At 40.3% G+C, this 22,799-nt stretch overlaps 1 long non-coding RNA gene across 3 annotated transcripts; it reads right to left on the bottom strand.

Annotated features, from left to right (window-relative positions):
- Positions 1 to 12,870: 12,870 nt before the first annotated feature.
- On the bottom strand, positions 12,871 to 20,194 carry LOC309342628. 3 transcript variants are annotated; one of them, XR_014156932.1, is made up of 4 exons: positions 20,092 to 20,194; positions 18,166 to 18,397; positions 14,125 to 14,183; positions 12,871 to 13,043 (listed from the first exon to the last, which is right to left on the bottom strand). It is a non-coding gene; the product is annotated as an uncharacterized lncRNA (long non-coding RNA). The 3 variants fall into 3 exon arrangements; XR_014156933.1 differs by lacking the exon at positions 12,871 to 13,043 and adding an exon at positions 13,483 to 13,572; XR_014156934.1 differs by lacking the exon at positions 12,871 to 13,043 and having other exon boundaries at positions 13,992 to 14,183.
- Between the last annotated feature and the right edge of the window lie 2,605 nt (positions 20,195 to 22,799).

Here is a 22,799-nt window from a genome sequence, read left to right as displayed (position 1 = left end):
CTTGGACTGCCAGATCATCAATACTTACTGTACACCATCTCTGATCAAATGCTAAGTAGTATGTAGTTTGCTGGATAAAGCATAGTTCATGCATCTGATATTGGGAGGCTGCATTTTAGCACTTTTTTTGTTCATTTCATTAACCGTCAGGTAAGTAGTATATCAAAATCGACTAGTAAGGCCACCCACATTTAAGTGTGTGTGTGTGTGTGTGTGTGTGTGTGTGTGTGTGTGTGAATACATTTGTTGTAATTAGAGAGGCGAGTCTCTAGAGAGGCTATGTCTCTAGTAATGGAAATCTTAATAGAGTCCCACACTTACTAATTTGTCTCACACTTTGAAAGTGAAGAAAGCTTAATGTGTTCATCCAGATGAACCTCTCAGCTTTCTTTCTGCGGAAGGATTCGTCAGCTCTTTCTCCTCAAGCGCAAACACAGAAGCTCTCAAGAAAAGGGGGAGAAGAGCACAATTACAGTAACTATTACTTCAATCTACAAGTTAGTCATATATGTCTGCATATACCATTCTTATATAAAGTATCTCTGAAGAAGCTTGAAGAAGGTGACTATGCTTCGTGCCCTGGGCAGTTTAAGGAGGTGCCCACGTTACAGCCACCTCTCTGACATCATATGTTAAAAGATAAAAGTGAATTCTGAAAATGCATATGTATCAGAGAATATATGTAAATGCAGTGCTTTTCCCCCTTTCAAAACCACACATTTATTTCCAATATTAAGGGTCAGTTTACATGTTGAAGACCAGTTTCCATTGAACTTTCTGCAGAAGCAGGGCTACCCCAGATGGTGCTCAGTGTTGTACATATCTACCCAGTGCCGGTGCCAGGCTCTTTTGCATTGTAGGCAAGGCTACCTATTTGTACCCCCACTACACCCCCCAAAAAACAATTGCTAACTTCAGTTTTCAAAAACAGACATCTTGTAGAAAAAAATATGTAAAGAACAAAACTTGAAACTGCTAAATTTCTTCTGAAATGCAAAAAATAAGTAATACAACCATCTTGGATTATCTTTATCAATTACAAAATAAAGTATTTTACCACACAAAAGGTTTTGAATAATCTTGTGAACTGTGATGCTAAAATTTAAGTATCTTAAAAGTTTCAATTTCAGGCAAATCAAACTGTCACTCTGCATGCCTTTATTTTTGGTTACCAGTTCCTTCAGGTCAAATTTGGTTACCAGTTCCTTCAGGTCAAATGTCTGATGCTTGGGTGTGTTCAAGTTGATATAGTTGCCAAGACAACTAATTCCTTTTGCAACATTGTTTTGAGTGTATGTAAGTTTTTATAAGTCTGAGCTTTGAGAAACTGCATTCACCACTTGCCATTGACACTGGAAATATGCAAAGGACCCTTAGGGCAACTGAAACATTAGGCACATTACCCAGGAGTTTTGGTTGCAGTATGGAGAGGCTGCACAACTATACAACTTTTCAGTTGTACCATGGAATGCCAAGTTTTGCATGCCAAGAATTCTGAACAAAGCAATCAAGCATTCCAAGATTTGTAGCCAATATTGTTCTTCTTGCCTAATTTTCTGCTAGTTAATGTCACCAATTGGGGTTTTATCCTCTTTAGATAAGAACAATTCAAGTTGCATTCTGTGGAAGCACACATTTTCTGAAACTTGCCTGATTTCTGATTTACCTCACCATCTTGCTGGTAGTTGACATAGATGGGGAAGTTGTTTGTTTGTTTGCTATGCATTTAGACACCACTTAAAATACTGAAATCAAATTTTGCATAAAAGTTCCTGAAATCAAGGAACAGGTTTTGTCTGTTTGGATACAATTGGACACCATTTTATATCATGATGGCAGACTGGACCTTTCAAAACTGCACTGTTTTGTTGCTGTTGTTGGTTTCTTGGAATTCCTGAACAATGCTTTGTATGAGTGTCAGCATCAGACCTGGGTATATGACAGTGAGTGCACCTGACCCAGGAATCCAGGTATGAACTTCAGTGGCCCTACAGATGTTGTAAATCTAGAGATTTTTATGATATACAGGAACTCAGATACAGTGGTACCTCGGGTTAAGAACAAAAACATTGTAACTTGGTTGAAAGTTAAGAAGGATGCTAGATTATAAAAAATTGGCCACCACTAAATTAGATTCAAATTTGATGATAAGTGAGACTAAAGAAAATATAAAATTTTTTGGAAGAAGTGCTAGATTATATTTGAATGAGTGGACATGAGATTGTAAACAAGTTGATAATTTGTCTGGAAAAAACTTTTAACGATGTAAATGGGAGCGGGAGACGTGAGGGAGTCCAAAGAAGTGATGAAATTATGTTTGTGACAGAAGTAAGACTGTTTATTATTTGTGCATTGATATTTAAAAACTTTAATAAATATTTATAAAAAAAAAAGAACTTACCGGTAATTTGTTCTGGAGGTTCTTAACCGGAAACTGTTCTTAACCTTAGGTACCACTTTAGCTAATGGGGCCTCCCACTGCTGCAGCCGCTGCTCCACCGCCACGTGATTTCTGTTCTCATTCTGAAGCAAAGTTCTTAACCCGAGGTACTATTTCTAGGTTAGTGGAGTCTGTAACCTGAAGCATCTGTAACCTGAGGTACCACTGTACAGTTTTAGCAAGATATGATTTGCCAACATGTTTTGCCAATATGACTTTCTCTTCTTTTGATTTATTCCAACAGTGACAGAGCTACTGATCAATAGGAATACAAGAAGATGCCCACAGGTTAGTCATGTGCATTAACTTCAATCGGTCTACTTTGAGTAGACTAGTGCCAAATAGCACCTGGTGCTCCATAAGAAAGTACTTTGTCTCAATGTTTTTCAGGAGTCTGAGTGACAAATGTTACCTCTTTAAACCTTGCATCTAGAAACAAAATTCTTCACATCTTAGACTGAACTTCAGATAAAACCTGGAGTGTGTCACAAGGCACAATTTCTCCTCTGATAAGGCTCGCCACCTTTCCCACTGCTTTTGATATCTCATCTGCACAGTTAAAAGTTAATCCTTTGCCTTACCCACACCAGAAGACTCATTTTGTTGCAGCTAATAAATATATGTTTGATTCTTTTCCTTACCTCTGGAGGTCTTTGAAGAAGGGCAAATCTTCCTCATTGAGCTCCCCTCTTGTAAAATCTTCTTCAAAAGTTTGCAAGGAATAGCCCGAAGGCTTAGATTAATGTAATTACTAAGGTTTTGCCATCAAGTTGCAGTCAAATTTTGTGTAAAGAAACATTTCAGGTGTACAACCTAAGACAAGTTCCAGTTAAAAGAGCCACTTCCTAGACTTTATGAATAATATTTCATGTTCTTTAGTATTCTTTGCTGTGAATATTTTAGCTCCTGCACATATAATCCTGCTTCCTTTGAGATGGTGCATTGGTGTTTTATGCATTCGAAAGTCTGCTGATTTAAGCTGTGATCCTGAGCATGCTCTTGTATAAGTCCCTTTAAAATCTAATAGAATATTCTGATGAACAGAAATTGCCTTTAAAAAAGTGGGTGAGGAGAAGATAGTTACTGCAGTGCAGATTTTATTGTCTTTGTCCTATGCAGAAATACTCATCTTTCCAATGATCAAATTGTGTGATTGTCTTAATATGGAATGATAGCTTTCTTTTTGTACTTATTTGTGCAGTGATTTAAGTGCCAAAGGGCATGTTGTTTTGGGAGACATTGCTTATTCTTTGTAGCTTCTTTACAGCTAGCCTTCCACCATTAACACTGGCATAATTCCATGGGGGCAGCACTCCCCCTTCCACCTACAGAATGTGTGGGAAGGTAAGGGTGCTGTTGGTGGAGGGTCCATTGGTGGTGTCCAGTAGAAGGCTGCAGAAAGGCAGGGCTGTGGAGAAGTCTATTGCTCTCCTGCTGTATATAGCCTCACTTATGCTGAGAGAGAAGCTTAGAACGTGCTCTGTCTCTTGCATAGGCACTGATTCCTAGGGACTGAGGCAGTTTTGCCCCCCTTAAACTGGCAGCCCCCTCAATATTCAGAGGGCATCATGTGCAGTCCCATCGGGCCCCCACAATTGTTTGGGAAGCTGGCACCTCTGGTCAGGATCAAGGGAATGAATCTGAATTTTCAAAAAGTGGTTTGTACTCAACAGCTCTCCCTAAACTGAGAAATATGGAAATAAATATATCATAAATAGGATCAGAGCACACCCTATTCCTGTGATTGTAATCTGTTTTAACTGTGTTTAATTTTTAAACACAGAATGTGGGTTATAAATATAAGTAATGGTACTACTACTAATAATAATAATAAGAGGGAAAGAGTGAAGAAATGATTTCTGTTTCTATTTTTGCATATCATGTTCAGAATGACTATTCTGTGTAAACAGGCAACTTGTGATGTGTGAAGGCTCATCCATGTTCAGTGACGGCTGTGAGTGTATTTTTAGCTTCTTCTCAGTTATGGAAAGGTGAAATGGATATTTAAGGGGTGAATGATTCAACAGTCTGACAGATTTTATGTATCTCTTGTACTGATATGTAGGAAAATTCTGTGTGTCATGACATTGCATACATTTTCTCATAATGCACACCTTCAGGTGGTTTGTTTTTTTCTGTGTTGTTCCTTAACTGGTAGTCAGAGTAGCTGTGTTATACATGTGAATGGAGGCTGCACCGCTGCCCCTGCTTGTGAGATCACACAGCTTCCTCATCTGCCCCTGTGATAGTCCACACATTTCAGGGGGAGTCTGGACACAGACTTCCATGGGAGCTGAAAACTACAACTTTGCACAAAGATGTCTATGCAGGTGAGCTTTCCCCCATAACAATCTGTTCTCAATGCATGGGCTGGGATCAACAGAATTAGCCTACTCCCCCTTTTCCACTCATGGACTCTTTCACACATATATACACTCCAGTGACATGTGGTGAATTTTTTTGTAGGGGAACAGTTAGGGTCAGAGGTGCCAGCTTGTGAAAGTGATGGGGCATCGTCGTTGTGAGTATGAGCACCGTGCCGCCTTCCCTAATCCTAGTCCTCCTAGTCTGCATGCCACTGATACACTCCTAGCGTAGATAGCTTAGTCTATGAGTTGGGTGTGTGTATGTCGGATTACAATGGCCCTACATTGTTTGTTGTTTGTCTTTTCTTGTGGCTTTTTGGTTGTAGAGTTGTTCTAAGAAGTAGGCATTCAGGGTTCTAGTCCTGAGCTTCCTAAAAACCTGATGACATCCTTGGCCGGGCTTTACTTTAAACATGAGAAGGTGGAAAGATTGCTTTTCTAGCTAAAATGGTACTGCCCACGCACAGGAGTCAGGTATTAGAAAACATGGGGGGATGACAACCCTGAAGCTTGCAGAAATCCAAAAATATTTTCGTAGAGAAAAACAGTCCCCATGAGAATTTCTTGTGCACATTGTCCAAAGAATGCTTGATGCTTGCAAGAGGGGAATGAAAAGTAAGTGGGAGGGAGAATGGACTGGACTAGGAAAGAACCTGGCTAGTTGAACTGAAACAGGGAACACCAAACACTCCACATGACAACATTGTGCTGAAGCTCTCACTTCTTATGTTTTATTTACCTTTTCCCCTTCGGGTAATAACATGTAAGGAAAGGGGAAAGTCCTTGAATGGCTGAATACTTAACCTCAAAGAGAGTGGGTTCTTTTCAGAATTATTTGCGAACATATTTCCGGATAGTTTTTGCATGTTGGCTCCTAGTGCATTTTGGTATTTATAGACTTACAGAGAAATAAAATATGTCTATGTGTTTTAGGATTTAAATATTGTCCCTGATACATTGCCTGATTTATATATCCCTGCAATGGAGTTTTCAGTTGCTCCTGATGAAGAGATATACTGTGCTGGACGTGCATTAGTTATCAGTACGATTCCAGAGTGTTACAACAAATTGAGGTGTTGTGTTTTTTTTACTGTCTTTGTGATCTTTGCTTTGCTTTAAAAAAATACAGGGTGTGAATAATATGACAATGTATGAGGTGACACAAATACAAGTCATCTTGTGAGAAATGTTACCTTTCCGTGTAAAGATTTCAGATCAGTACACCATTATAATGGATGAGAGAGAGAGAGAGAGAGACACAGATGTGAAGATGAGCCTGTATATTCACTCTGAGAAGACTGCACTGTATCATAAAATATCATTAAAACAGTCAAACCAAAACAGTCTAAAACCAACACAACAGCAGTATAAAAACACATGAAACAGAGATTCAAAGTTACAGATAGGTAGCCGTGTTGGTCTGCCATAGTCAAAACAAAATAAAAAAATTCCTTCCAGTAGCACCTTAAAGACCAACTAAGTTAGTTCTTGGTATGAGCTTTCGTGTGCATGCACACTTGGTATCTGAAGAAGTGTGCATGCACACGAAAGCTCATACCAAGAACTAACTTAGTTGGTCTTTAAGGTGCTACTGGAAGGAATTTTTTTATTTTGTAGAGATTCAAAGGTGTCAGATAATTCAAAGGACTGCAGTAAGTCACTTATATTTAAATCATTTGTAGTTTATTTATCCATAAGGGGCAGGATTCAACTAAATTTTTGCACAAGGGGACTTCCCCACACTCCTCCCCATGAATGCCACCCCCAAAAACAATATGTTCCAGAGGGTCTGGGGAAAACACAAAACAGATGTAGGGAGTGTGCAAGAAGAGGATGGGAAAATACTTCATTGCTCTAGGAGAAATCCTTGCACTGACAAAAGTTCACCTTAGCGCTACATGGAATACAACTCAAGATTTCTTACTCTTCGCCTGAAGGCCCCAAGGCAGGTTAAAACAAAAGACAACACAACTATAAAAATGGATAAAATCCTAACAATTATAAAATACATAAAACTATCCTAAATGAAACAGAGCAATATAGTTTGCTAACCAGAAGGATAAATTCCTGCAAATATCAATCTGTCCCCACCAAAAGTCTCTCAATAAAATAGACTACTCTTCCAGAATATAAATTAAGAAATCCAAGTCAAAGCTGTCATTTTATTACCATTTAGGAAACACAGCGGTTCCTACCCTGAGCATAAATGTGCATACAGGTATATATAAATTTGCAATATCAAATCACTTATTTATTTAAATAAAACAAAGTTGCAGTTAAAAAAGAGAAAGAATACTGGTCCTTAACTGGATGAAGGAGGGAGTGGAATCAAACATTTTACTGACATGGTTTTTTTAAAAAATATTTTGATAAAGCACTTTGCAGGGGGACAACAAAGCGCAGATAACTGTGGTAATAAAATTGACAGATTAGGAGAAAGATACAGAGCTATGGAGAAGCTAGCTATGTGCTTTTCACAGTGGAAGATGGAATTCTGCCAAGTTAGTAAATCAGTTCTCAGAATGACATTGCAGCCAAGAAATGCAGCTCATACAGCCGATAGAAGTAGTAAATATCTTTATTTTAAAAAGAAGAAGAAGAAGAAAAATTGCTGGACAGACTTGATGCAGATAAATAATAATTTATGGCTAACAAATCTAATAAAGTTAATCAAAATGACCCTAAAAATGGAAGGCACAGTTTGTTTTTATTTCAGAAGTGTTTCCCAATAACTTGAAGTGTAAATGGAAACTATGACTCTTGTATTTTTCCAGATGAGCAAAGATAAACATCTTGGCAAATGAAAAGCCAGCAGGTATAGCATCAAACATGCTGCCCAGCCTGAAACATCGCCAAGATGCAAAAACCGCTAGGGTAGCATCTTTCATTTAAAATGATCACCTAGGCGTTTGTATCTCATCTATTAGCATCCTTTAAATTGGTGTTGCTACTCTTATCATGCTATAGTGTGAAAGATTTCAAATCGTAATAGATGCTTGTGGCTGCTTACATTTTCACATACCTCTTGAAATCAAATCAACTGAACTTTCAAGGCACTTATATCTGTAACAACACATCTTCAAGTGCAGTATATGGCATAAAGGAGTGTAAGAAGCTGCTTCATACCTTACCAGATCTAAAACAAGGTCTCAGCCTAAAAGCATTGGGGCCCATGCGCAACAACTCTTAACACTGACTTTCTTGTGAATTTAGAGTTGCAACGTCTCCACCAAGTTTCTTTCTGATGCGTAAGATTGCTTTTGTAAATTTTTGGAGTTTCGGTAGTGTTTGTGCATACCAGGGGGTGTCAGGGTACGTGGTTGCTGAGATGTGTCTGGGGTTGCAGGATGCTTAAGTGTCAAGATGTGTGGGGTTGCAGGCTTTTTGTATGTGTTAGGGACCATGGAGTGGGAAGGGTATGTTTTTTTTGGGGGGGGCAGTTGCAGTGGGAGTGGAGTGTGTGTGAAGTTGCCGCTGTAGTCATGTGGAGGCATTTGAAGTTGTCAGGGTGGATGGTGATTTCTCAGGCTTCCAAATGTTAAACCATTCACTGTATCATAGAAGCCGACTCCCAAGGCAAGGATGTTTCGCCCCTCCATGTATTTTTTGAGGGGTCTGGGTCCCCTCATTTTTCAGAGGGTGTTTGGCTTTGCCCCCTGGCTCCGCATGATGTCACACTTGTGACGTCCGGACATCATGCATGTGATGTCAGGACGTTGCGTGACATCACATTGGGCCCCTCAATCCTCTGGAAAAGCGGGCACCTCTCCACCCTACCCAGGTATTGAGCCTAATAATAATAATAATAATAATAATAATAATATGTTTATTTATTTATACCCTGCCCATCTGGCTGGGTTTCCCCAGCCACTCTGGGTGGCTTCCAACAAAATATTAAAATACAATCAAATATAATCAAATATAATCAAATATTAAAAGCTTCCCTAAACAGGGCTGCCTTCAGATGTCTTCTAAAAGTCTGGTAGTTGTTGTTCTCTTTGACATCTGGTGGGACGGTGTTCCACAGGGTGGGTGCCACTACCAAGAAGGCCCTCTGCCTGGTTCCCTGTAACTTTGCTTCTTGCACTGAGGGAACCGCCAGAAGGCCCTCGGTTCTGGACCTCAGTGTCAGGACAGAACGAAAGGGGTAGAGACGCTCCTTCAGGTATACTGGACTGAGGGAGGCTAAATATGTGTAGGAGGCCAAGGCAGTGTGGTTGCCCTGCCCCAATATTCTTTGTGTAACAGGTCCTCCCCTACAACAACCTTCATGCATTTCCCCCCTTCCCATGCACACCCACTTTCATTTGCAATGGCCTGGGGGGGAGGTTCTAACCAATTCCAGCCAAATATAGCTGGAAGCCTTTACATGATCAGAACATTGACTTACCAGGATTGCCAATCTCGAGAAGACTTCAAACCTCATTCAGAAGCCCCTCCAGACCTTTGTACTAAAGGTTGGGTGTACCTAGGCCATTGGGAGTGGGGCCATCAGATACAGAGCCTCTTACACCCATTGAGCCCTCCTGTGATAAGGCTCAACAACTGAATAGGGCTACCAACATACCAAGGCCCACTATGAGGGCTACTTCAGAAAATGGATGAGATTATATGGAAGTGAGTTTTAAATGTCTTTAAAATAAAATTTAAAAACCCATTCTCTTTCATCAGGATCATAGAGTAATAATATGAACTGAGTTCTGTGAATGTCTTGGAAAACACTGCACTTTGCGAAAAGTACTTTATTAATGAAATGAAAGAACGTGCATTGGAATTAAGTTGTACATGTTCCATTTGCTTTGATTTATTTTGCAATCAGAACCGCAATTTTGAGCAATGTGACAGGCTACATGGCACAGCTTTAATAAAAAATGAACTGCTGGAATTGCTGAAATATTGAAGCATTTAAGTCGGATAATCAAAATGTTTCATTTCACTTTACTCATAAAATTATTTATTTTTAGTGTCAGGAGAAGCGCTGAGAATGGACAGAGTTGTGAAGTCATTAGGAATCTGCATTTCCTCCTATGACACTTTCTGAAGCCTCCTACACACACACTTGTGTACATGCACACACGTATACCGGGATTATATATAGATTATATAGAGGCTGCTGATTAGATAGAAAAGATCTCTGTGATTAGCTCTTCCCATTCAGTTTTATCAGTGAATGGAGTGAATCTCAGTGAATCTCTCACCACAGTGGAGTGGTTCCCATATTGAATGCAGTTTTCTTTGTGAAAGGCCTTTAATCAAACTGCTGTAAACAAGGTACTAGAAGCCAAACAGTTTTGCCCACTAGAAAACCAGTCCTCATAACCTCTGGTGTTCATTAATCTTTGGAACCAGACAACCTCCCAGTTTTGCCAGGCCCCCAAAAGGTCCCTGTCTCCTCAAAACTTTCAAGGGAGAGCCTGCTGAAGTCCTTAGGACAGGATAGCAGCTCCTTAGCTGGATTAAGAGAAAGGAGTAATAATGGATGAGAGAGTAAAGTTGGATACTCGGCTGAGCTTCCAGCAATGAAAAGTTCAGCAAACCTTCTTCACTGTCCCACTGTACCAATCCTTTAAAGGGCTTCTTTAAAAGGGAGGAGTGGGGGGATACATAAGCTATCCAAATTCTGGAGCAATATTACCCAATTAAGCCCAGTTCAACGTTCAATAGGAGATGACTTGTATTCTATAGATTAAAAGACCCAGACAGGCAGAGAGGGGGCCAGGAGATAAGTATCTATCAATAATGAAACACGTCTGTAGATATTTATAAAGGAATCACTCTTCATAATCAAATTTATGTGTCACATTCTGCCTCTTCTGACTTTTCTAAAAATTAGAAAGTTGTGAAAGGATGAAAGCAAGGGCCAGACCCTTAATAAAATGTGTCAAAAATATTAAAATATATTTCCATAAATAAATAATAGAGAAGGAGATGCTATTAACCCAGGGCTTCAGCTTAGTCATGCCCTGTGAACTGCTGGTCATTGATATGCAAATATTTTAAATACCTTACAGAATTTCAGAGCAGGTGTTGAAATCCTTGGTACGTGTATCTCCCCCCCCCCCACACCCCTATTCCTTCTCTCCTTGAATTAACTGAATTGACTTGGCCCCGTAGAAGACTGAGGGGGGAGAAAATCAGTTAATTTTCCTTTTGAAGGAGAACTTACCTAATTAGCACTTTCTGAAACATTATACGAACTGAGACACAGCCACCTTTTAAACTTCTCCAAATTTTGCAGCACAGTCCTCCAACCAAGTAATATGTACAACAAAATGCATCTCCCAAGATACAGTATGAATAAAATGCATGTGTGGGTGAAAATAATATACAAAAAATGTATTGTATTAAGGAAAGTGTTCTGCAAAAACTAGGCAAAGCTGCATCAAAAAAAGGGTCTATATTAGGGAAAAGTCACACTAAAGTTCTGTAGAATTTTCGTAAGAAACTCTGATCAAATTACTCTAAGGAAACCCTTGAGGAATGGCAAAATGGTGTGTAAATTAGGGTACCTGAATTTAAGATGTGAAAAATGAGAAATCACAATTGACATATTTACCCATCCCAATCATAGATTAAGCCTAATGCATATTTTCCAAGTCCTTTGGAGTATGAGGAGGAGCTATTGTTCTTGCCAGGTGGACGATCTGTATCCAGAAGCCAGAAATTCATTCTGAATTGCAGCACACTCATGGATCGCCAGGTTTTGTAATAAAGCTGAATCGTCCAGCTGCCTAGCTTTACAAGTGCAAGACCAAGACATTTTGTTGCCTGAAGTAAATGACAAGATGGCATCCTCACTCATTCCACATACCAAATCCAACCCCATGGGCAGCTGAATCTTGCTTGGTGATGGAGTAATCTCCTCCTCTGCACCTTAAGGCTAGAGCATGCAGTTCAAGTCACATGGCACACACAGCTCTAATCTCAGTACCTTGCCAGTGCTTCCCAACATCTGCTGCTGAAGGCAACCACTCCACTCTACCTAATGGTAGGACCAGGCCTGACAGATATGAAATCACATGCAGGTGGGTCATGGAAAGAGATAATCTTTTTTTAAAAATAATAATATTTATTAAAGTTTCAACAATTACAGAAAGAAAAAATAAACATACCACATTAAACAAAAACAAAACAACACACCACAATATAAAAAAGAGGAAGAAAAAAACCCCAGAGAAATAAAACCCATTAAACAAAAACAAAAATTCAAAAAAGAAAATGCATCAGATCTCCTCATTACCATTCTTTCATTAGCTTATTTCCTTGACCTCCTCACACCTCCTTTTTTTGTATTCTAGGTCTATTATCTATTTCAGCAAATCCTTTCCCTCTTTTGAAATTTTTGTCCTGTGAATTGTCTTAATATAATGTAGCTTTACTTTTCCTCCTTTCACCAATTAACAGTCAGTTATTCCCAAATCCTTTATATCCTTCCTGCTAAAATCATATAATATTGTTCCAACATCCTTCTAACAGTTATTAATTTTACAATGTTTCTGTAAATAGTCTTTAAATTTCTTCCAGTCTTCTTCCACCGACTCTTCTCCCTGGTCTCGGATTCTGCCATGGAAAGAGATAATCAGTTTGGTGTGGGGAATGAGGAATTAACCCACTATTACTGATGGGAAATTCATGGCCCTCCAGATGTTGTTGGACTCCAACTCCCATCATCCTTGACCACTAGCCATGCCGGCTGGGGCTGATTGAGTCCAACTAAGTCTGGGAGACTGCAGGTTCCCCATTCCTGCTTTAGATTATCAATGGTGCTCATCTAATACATACATAAGGGGTGACAAACACTTGGGACTGCTTTCAACATTGGGTCTCTCTCATCTTTCTGGAATCCTGCTCAGCCTACCTTCCACTTTTTCCTTCCCCAAATTGCTAATCTTCATCTAAAGAATCCAGCAAATATATAGTATTGGCACAAAGGATGTTTCTATTCAGATAAGCTTTGAATTTTTACATGTCAGAGACTTGTTCCTCAGAACGTATTTCAAGAATAAAGCAGAGATGTAGAGTGGAAAAATGTGAAGGGAGAGAAATCAAAACAAAGGGGGAGGGCACCCTATGATGATGTAAAGCATCTAGGTTAACAGATTTTATCTGTTTTGGCAGCTTTCTGTATTGCATTGCTTTATCAGTCCACCATATATTTCCAAAGGCTTGGAGGAAAAGACCAAACTCCTTACACACTAATATTGTTGTCTCTTAGCCTGGCATCTAGAGATAAATGTCTGGAGGGAAAGCAGTGAAAATGGAATACATTTTCTCCAGAGTACAGGCAGACCATACTTCTCCAGAAGTATCACTGGACAATTTTCTCTATGCCATTATAGCAAAACTGAAATATTTAGTAATGTGGTACACCGAGTGCTTATTTCCAGACATGTCTTTATCAAAAGAACTGTGCATCATATCGCTTAATGGGAGTTCAGAATGACTAAATTGTAGTGTTTGATGAAAGCTAGGAATGGAATCTAGACTAGAGAATCTGGGGAATCTATGAAAGCATTTGCAGCTGGGGTTTACTAGAGATACAAGATGCTGTGCCTTGAACTCTGTGACCGCAGTTCTTCATGGGAGGGTTCTCCCCCCCCCCACCTCTCTCACACACACCAGAATGTATCATTTCTATACTAATGGAAGTACAAAGACCTCCACCAAATGAAAAATGGGGAGCAGATGAAAGTGCCAGCTTGAAGAAGAGGAGGAAAAAAAGGTTCTGGGAGTATTATTTCCTCTCATCAAAAGGCCTCTTCATGCCTGGAAATAACGCTCAGATCATCTTTTCCCACCAGGATGGTGAAGCATATATTCAGATCCGCCCACCCCCAGTGAGACAAGATACTAAAAGTGCCATTCCTGCCACCATCTCTAGCATCCTCCTCTGTTTACTACACACTGCCTTTCCCACAGTAACTTGAGTTAGGGTAGAAGGCAGAGGAAGGCAGGATTGGGTATGAGCAAAATTGAGGCAGGGGACTTGCTAGAGGTGGGCTGGGCCTGCCTTGATTTTGCTCACTGTAATACAAGCAGGGATGCTATGCATAGTTAAGAAGCCCTAATTGAACGCCTACTTCCTCCCTAGTGGAATCAGCCACTGAGTTGGGTCTCTTCCCTTGATGATTAAAAACAAACAGTTCCTTAACCCATCAACCCAAGGTACCTGCTGTATATGCTGCTGTAAGAAATAAGAGCTACTTGCGTACAATCCAGTTCTAACTAGAAGGAAGCACAGGTGTTCCCCATGCAAGTTGCCCCCCTGGCTCTTGTAAACTTTCAGAGCAATGAATCCTCTTTAAATGCCAATGTCACCTTTGTTCCACTTTGTGCAATTCCAACTGTGTGCTTGCTTCACGATATTTCAAGGAGGCCTGCAAATAGACACAGATGCAAATGTATTCATCCAGCATTATTATTAATCTGCATCACATTAAAGGGTTTTTTAAAAAATAGAAAAGACACTTGCTGTGTGAGTCCGTTAATTTCTTGCTGAATCTCATTCCTGATCTGACACAAGGCAAAATACCTGTTTTGAAAAGGGACCCCAAAAAATCTTCTTTTAGTCCTCCATCAGCAAGCGGGGTCAAACACATTTAGGCAGTAAGGTAAAAAAGGTAGAGGACCCCTGGGCGGTTAAGTCTAGTCAAAGGCAACTATGGGGTGCAGCGCTCATCTCGCTTTTCAGGCGAATGGAGCTGGCATTTGTCCACAGACAGCTTTCCAGGTCGTGGCCAGCATGACTAAACCACTACTGGTGCAATGGAACACCATGATGAGTGCCAGAGTGCACGGAAATGCTGTTTACTTTCCCGCTGCAGCAGTACTTATTTATCTACTTGCACTGGCATGCTTTTGAACTGCTAGGTTGGCAGAAGCTGGGACAGAGCAATGGGAGCTCACCCCATTGCATGGATTCAAACCACCAACCTTCCGATCAGCAAGCCCAAGAGGCTCAGTGGTTTAGATCACAGCAGCAGGAGAATCATAAAATGTTTGGGTGGTATCCTATTAAACAGTTCCACTAATGCAAAGGGTTTTAGCTGTGGAATTGAACTTCCCTGCCCTCTTCTATCTCCACAAACCCCATAAATCTGTTCCAGGGTTTCTTCCAACCCTCCAGAGAAGATTTATGGGGCATGCAAGGAGATGAGAGGCTGGAGAGGGTCTATTGTGCAGCTAAAACTCCTTGCTTTAGCTGAATTCTTTAGTTGGATGCTGCCCTTTATGTCAGACTCCATGCTCCAGGAAGTCCTCAGTTGTTGAGGTCCCTGAGACCCCAATTGCATCTGCAAATGTTTGCAAGCAAACTGCACCCTGACTTCAGCTGGTGGCCATATTTAATGGCAACTGACAAACAAGGACCTTTAGATGACCTTTCTCTGTTTATGGAAAGGTCTTTGCAAAATGAGGGTTGCCTTCCACACTTCCGGTGCATAGTGTCACAGGTCTTCTTCAAAAGACTCAATACAGTCCTCAGATTTGATTATCAGCTTCAACTCTGAGCTATCAATGAGAGCTACAAGCTTGCCTTCTGTGCAGGAACTGTGGCACAGAGCTTGGTGCCATATGGAAATGTCACAACTTATGGACAATTAGTGCTGTTCACATAGGAAGAAGTCCAGTGCCATCAAAACCCACAAATTTTTATGTCATAAAATCATGGCTGTGTTGTGATTCCAGAGTGCCATACATCTATGATGCAGGCATATATGTGCAGAAGAAAGATGGTACCCCAGTAATTAAGAAATTTGATCAAACAGTGGCTGGGAGACTAAATGCACATTTTAGTCTGGGAGGAATATAACAACTGTTTCTTCAGCAGTGTACAACTGTGCCATGGTATTAGAAAATTAGTCAGAATATCAGTTTTCTCCCAGTTGGCACTCTGAAAATCAAATGAATCCGAAATCTCCCCAGAGTCCCTTGTCCACAGACAAGCATGGGACAAGCATCCAACTGCTTTATCTGTCCTGTTCATGCAGTTGTGAAATGTGGTTGTTGTGCATAAGTGGCTCAGGTAGTAAGTGTTATGGTTGCAAAGTTTGGGGGAAGTCCTACACAGATTAGAGCATCCTAGGACATATCAGAAGAATGCTGGGGCAATGTAGGAGCAATTCTCCAATTTACCATCATAATAAATGTTGAGACTTTCTCTCGGTTTCTCTTCTTTTCATGTTGACGCTATTCATATTGATGAGTAACTTGACTAGACATTTATTGTCTACCATCTCCAGCTTATACAAAATGTGATATTCTTTCTAAAGTAGACATTATTTTTTTCTGAAGTCATCTCTATAATTTCATTTTGCATGGTGGCAGTATGACGGTCTGTTCTGATATTCAATCATTTTTAGTTGGCCTACGCTAAGATAAATTAACAAAGTCTGAATGTTTTACTATGCTGGTTTTATTTAATGATTTCCAGATTCTGGAATCTGCTAAGCAATTCTTTATATATACATGTTGGTGGGTGTTTTTACATTTATAATGTGTTATTTACTGATTAATCTATTCTGATGATAGCATAAACTGAAATGGTTTCTCTGAAGCACTAGTGAGTCAAAAATTTGCTGTGTTCAAGGCCTAATCCATTGATATAGTGTATATGTAAGATCAATTATCTTACTGTGTATGTTTGATCTTTTTTGGCATCAATTTTCTTCCACACACTCATTCTGGAAATGATACAGAGGCAACTTCCCAGCAGCTGACACAATCACCTTAGTAGTTTTTGGGGGTGGTGAAATAGCAGAAATAATAGCAAATTTATAAGTGACAAAACCTGATAGAATAAGATTTTGGATCTTTCATTGACTTTCTAAATGTGTCAAATTTAACACAGGCAACAGTGTTATTATACCATGAAGTAAATCATGCTGAACTCAATGGGTCTTACTTCTAAATAGCACTGTTCTTTACTGAGCAGGAATTCAATATGAATGGCTTCCTTGTAAGTGCACTTAGGATCATGGGCATCATCACCTACAAAAAAAAAAAATGTGAATGCAATTTTACATCTCTTTATGAAAGAATAAATTCCACTAGCAGTAGTGAGACTTCTGAATCAAGGCTTTCAGATCTGCAGTAAGAATATGAGTAAGAATGTTGACGAAATGCCTTTTGTACTGATAGGCTAGTAGACTGCTGTGCTGGTAAATGAAATATTTTCTTCACTTTGACAAATGGCTCAGCCTGCAATCAAGATAAAACCTGCCGTTGCTAATATAAATCATTAAGTGTAAAACACTATGAGGAGGGCAGGAGGAGGAAGACCTTTGAATATCTATCTATCTATCTATCTATCTATATCTATCTATCTATCTATCTATCTATCTATCTATCTATCTATCTATGTATCTAGAGACTGGGCTCATTTCTTCCTGTGAAGTTTCATCAAGTCTAACACACAATACAGCCCCCACTGGATGCATAGAGATTCTGAAATGCCCCCTAGCAAAACAGTGTATCTTATGGGAAACAGAATAGTTAACTCTGTGCTTAGAGTCATAGCATGGCATCAAGGAAACATCATATGTCACATGTGTATTGATAGCACAACTCCCTCTTGGCAATAAAAAACAGGGAGACAACCTTAGCAGAATAAATCCATGAATAGGGGAACTAAAGCTCTAAACTGCTTGCATTCTGGATGGAGGCCAAGAAACTCGGACATAGATCAGTGGTACTCATCTGGCAGTACTGAAGACTTTTTTCTTTGAATCTCAGACTGGGACTGAATCCTTTAACCACAGAAAGACCTTCTGCGTAGTCCCAACATCCTGAGACTGATCATCAGGCCCCCTGTTGTATTGGACAATGTTGGCAGGAAAAGAAAGTAACGAAATGACGGGGAATGCTCCGATTGCTGGGTCCAGTATTGATATACATGGAAGAACTACAGACTGGAGGCCACTGACTTGATGATAATCTTGGTGGTTTGTAAGAAATCAACAAAATCAATTGCTAATTTGGAAATAAAGAGTTATAATTATCTTGATCTTTCCACTAATAATTTTTATTAATTGTAATAGTCCAAAGGATTTAGCTTTGTACCTTGTTTTATAATGTGAACATTTTGTAATACCTTGCCAGGGGTAGGTAAGGGAGACAAAGTGGACAGGTAACAATTCTTGTTACTATAGAGGTGGAATGTTGTGGTATATAGTTCAGGACACAACAGCTGTGCATCATTTTCCTGCCCAACAGTTTCCTTATTGACACAATACTCTTACACGGTGCTGGATTAATCTCTGGCAACCTGTATTCATTTATTTAGTTAGAATCCAAGCCAACCTCAGTGGATTTTAAAGATTCTTGCTAAACTAAGGGGTTCTTTGTCCTGAGTTCCAATACCTTGGCCTTGCAGAGTTTTCTGCGAGAACTTGCTGTTAGAGGGGTAGATTCAGAAGGCAGAGGCGGCACACTTCTTTGATTTATTATATTCAGCATAAATGCATTAGCCAACACACTACATTGCTGCAGGAAAAAACATGAAAGCAAACTGAAGCATTGCGGAATGAATGATGAAAGTTGTTCAATAGAGGAAACATCACTCACAGCTTCTTGGGGTGACAGTATGGGAGGCCTTTTGGAGAAAAAGATAGGAGGGAAATAGGGAAGTGGGGAAAAGAAATCCAGTGTCAGCAGTTGATCTGGCTGTGGTAAAAGACATCACAGTTCCCAAGTCATTGGCAACTGAAGCATTTTACTATCACAATGCCATTGAGTTTTTCTTCTTTATACTGTGAATTACTTTTGAGTTTCTGGAAACCAAGTGATAATTTTACGCTCACAAAAACTTTTCTTTTCAACTCTGTCTGAGTTACATCAACATTCTTCATTCTTCAACACGTAATACCATTGACTTAAACTTAATCCTACATTTGCTGACTTCCAGTTACCAGGTTAAAATAGTTATAATCAGCTGGACTGTGTATAAAGTGACCAAGCTCTCATTAACAGTTTTATTTCCGGTTGTCAGAGCTGAAGCAATAAAGATAAAACTTTCAAAGTTTGATGGGCTTTTATAATACCTGAATACTTAGCACTAAGGAAATCCAAGTGCAGTCCAATCCCCAACAGTAGGCCAGGATGGTGGCACTCACCTGACCTCCCATCGTCCACGTTGCAGCTGCTTACTGGAAGGTAAACGAGGAGGCAAAATCTGTGGTGAGGTCACTATGGTGCAAACACACCAGTAGAAGAACCAGATGGATTCTGCTGGTGCATTTGCACCAAGCCAACCTCCTCACTCCCCCCCTTCTACCTCACAGTAAGTGGCAGTGATGTGGTTGGCAGGAGGTCAGGTGAGCACCACCAGCTTGCTCACCTCTACTGCCAATCTCATACAGTGGTACCTTGGTTCTGGAACTCAATCCATTCTGGGAGTCTGTTCAACTCCTGGAACCATTTGAAAACCAAGGTGTGGCTTCCGATTGGCTGCAGGAGCTTCCTGCACTCAAGCAGAAGCCACATCGGATGTTCGGCTTCCGAAAAATGTTTGCAAACCAGAACACTTATTTCTGGGTTTGCAGCGTTCAGAAGCCGATTAGTTCGGCTACTAAGCCATTTGAGATCCAAGGTACAACTGTATTTCTCTTGGGTTGCCACTGAGGGATTGTGTGTGTGTGTGTGTGTGTGTGTGTGTGAATTTGACCCAGAAGCCTTTCATTGCAGATTCCCAAACTAGCAGATTGAGTGTTAAACCCAGCAATCGTGAATCAAATATCCATTCAGTCATGGAATCACAAGAAACAAAGTATTCTCTTTCTGCTCACTTTATCATCAGTGGAATGTGAAAATTTACAGCAACATGACAGACATGTTAAGCTGCTTCTGAAGACAAGTAGTGGGTGGTGGTGGTGAGTGGGATTCTATTAACTTTAAACTCCTCGAGAACTGCTCTTTGTAGTGTATCTATCAAGTTAGAGAAGTATGGTTTTATTTGTCCGGCAACCAAGCCATTTGAGAACCAAGGTACAACTGTACATGTTTATTTGGAAATGATTGCTCCTATATTCAATGGCTCTTACAGTTAAATATTTGGAAGAGCACAACCTTAGCAAGACTTTCCAGTTAGATCATTGAGGTTGTTTCCCTAAAACATAATCTAGAGGAGTTCCTTGCCAAATGTCAAAGCATTGTTTATACATCACTGTAATCAATAGCAATGACTTCCAGGAATTGAACATAATTAAATTAGCAATGTATAGACTTCGGTCTTCAGTTGTTTGTGAGGGAAAACGTAGCACTCAAGATGTCAATGTTATAATAACTCACCCTGGGGGGGAAATTGACTTGTTTTTCTCCTTTGGGAAGTTTTCAACATTACATTATTATGGCAGACATTGTGTCTAAGAATGAGTGCTGGGTTGGATTCCTTCCCTGCACGTTAATTGCTGAGGTCACAAAAGATGACATCAGAGTCAGTCAGAAGTGACCAGTCAGGGAAGGGCCATGGATGAGAGGTAGAGCACAGGGTTTGCATGCAAAATTTCATTGGTTCAGTATCTGGTATCTTCATACATATTTGGGGACTGTTTGTGTCTGAAACTCTGGCTCGCTATGGTTGAGTCACAGTGTGCTCTACCGCGAGGGTGTGTGACACCATTACATTACATTTTTAACAAACCAGCTTCAGTCCACTGTGTACCATACATGCTCAGGGCATGTCTCTGAAAAAGTCTGCAGACTACCTCTCATTGTTCAGAGAATAAGCTGTTGTGGAACGCCTGTGGCTGAGAAAAATTCTCAGAAATGTGGTGCCAAGTCATGGTTTGCCAACCTTTGTGAGGCTGTGGGCAAATTTGCAAACTAGGGTAGCTTGTGAGCACCATAGACACTCACACACTGAAGCCAAGAAACCTATTTCTATTGACTTTAGTAGAACACTTCTTTCGAATCTATTTTCAGCAGGGGGCGGGGAACACTGTGAACACCTGGGAAGGCCTCTGTGGACACCCTGCTTCCCAGTGTGACCCTGACTATATTCTAGAGACTATCTCCTGTCTGTCTGATAAAGCTGGATCAGTCTAGCACATTTTAGCCAGTACAAGGAGTCAAGTGTGTGATTTTGTACTGTTTAGTCAAGACCAAGAATAGCCAACCCAGGCTATTCAGGAGAGCAAAAAAGATTAGATCAGAACAATTCAAGAAAAAGACTAGTGAAAGTAGGGATTGAGAATGGATGATGGTGCTACAGTGCAGTGGAACTTCAGCTTCTAAGGAAGAGGAGGAGGAACAGGGGGATCTGCAGTAAAACTGAGGAAGGCAGGCAAAGAGAAGGGGGCAGCTTGCCATTTCACTGTAAAATGGATGAATCAAAGCAAAGTAAAGGGGTTGAAACCATTGTTACATGTGTCTCTAGGAACATGAGGGTGCATGTATTTCACCCACAACCCTTAAACTCTTAATCCCTCTGCACCAGGGATAGGGAAACCTATGGCCATCCAGATGCTGTTGGAGTACAACTTCCATCATTCCTGAACATTAACCATGCAGACTGGGACTAATGGGAGCTGGAGGCCAACAACATCCAGAGAGCCGGTTTCTCATCCCTGAGTTACAATGTAAGTCTCACTATGCTGCATCAATAGATGGCGCAAGGAATAGATGGCAATGCTCATATGTGAGCATCTAAGCTTGGGTAAGCATGTTTAATCAAGTACAGCGGTACCTTGGGTTAAGTACTTAATTCGTTCCGGGGGTCCGTTCTTAACCTGAAACTGTTCTTAACCTGAAGCACCACTTTAGCTAATGGGGCCTCCTGCTGCTGCCGCGCCGCCAGAGCACAATTTCTGTTCTCATCCTGAAGCAAAGTTATTAACCTGAAACACTATTTCTGGGTTAGCGGAGTCTGTAACCTGAAAAGTATGTAACCTGAAGCGTATGTAACCCAAGGTACCACTGTATAAGAGAAGGTGGAATACAGAACCTAAAGTTAATGGTGGACTCTTTCCTGTACGGGTTTATTTTTAAAAAGAGACTAGAGAAACATCAGCCAGGTGCAGTTTCAGACCAGGGAAACCTGTTTTTACTACTGCTTAGCTGAGGTGGCCCATGAAATCTATTCTTATTCTATGAATACTTCCTTCTGTTCCATAACACATAGCAAAATCCTTCCTCCCTGATCCCCGGTAGGGTATCTTTGCTGCCCCTTCTCGCTTCCCTCTGAATTATTCTAGCATTGCCCTGGAGACATCATTATGAATTCAATTTGCTCCACAGTTCTGGGTCAAAGGATACCCAGAAGGATTATGCTGCCTCAAAGGTTTAGGAATCCTTGTTTTCTTTCTGCCCTCCATTCCACATGGTATCCTTCTGGATTAAAAGAAATGGTTAAAAATTAAAAAGCAGCGCTTGTAGCTGAAAAACACCTTCTTTGGAGGTGCTGTATGAATTCCAACAATGCAGCTGATGTATTTTGCATTTGAAAACAATGTACTGCGTTTCTCAGCTTGCATATAGGGGTGTGTGTGTGTGTGATAGGTAGCAAAAGATGTTTTTGTTATACAGTTACTGCTAAACCTGTTGAAATAATAACAGCAATGGATCATGATTCACAATATTGTCAGGCAGGAATTGCAAGGCATCTACATCTAAATTCTAAAGTGATGCTGCCGCTGAAAACCTCTAACTAGCAAAAAAAAGTGGGGGGGAGGGAATGTGGTTTGCATGACAAATCCAAGTTTGCAGAATATATTTCATGGGGATTTCAGCAGTGCTGTGGCAGCAGAAGAAGCCCTCTATCGTTTCTTTTAAGTCTGTGTTTCAACTCTTCACTTAGATCATTCTTGCATCAGTTCTCCATTTCATAAATCTTCAACACAAATCCATACACTTGAAAATACATGTTCATTTAGGTTGCTTTGAAATTTACCTCTGACTTTAAATCGAATTTTTATTATAAGGCCTGAATGTAAGGCCAACCTTCCTGTAACTGCAACCACCTAAAAATCAGGGTCAGTTCATTACATGGCACTATACAG

The sequence above is a fragment of the Podarcis erhardii genome, assembly GCF_964252035.2.
Source record: "Podarcis erhardii genome assembly, chromosome: 5".
Taxonomy (NCBI): Eukaryota; Metazoa; Chordata; class Lepidosauria; order Squamata; family Lacertidae; genus Podarcis; species Podarcis erhardii.
This window is presented reverse-complemented; position numbering and strand designations above follow the sequence as displayed.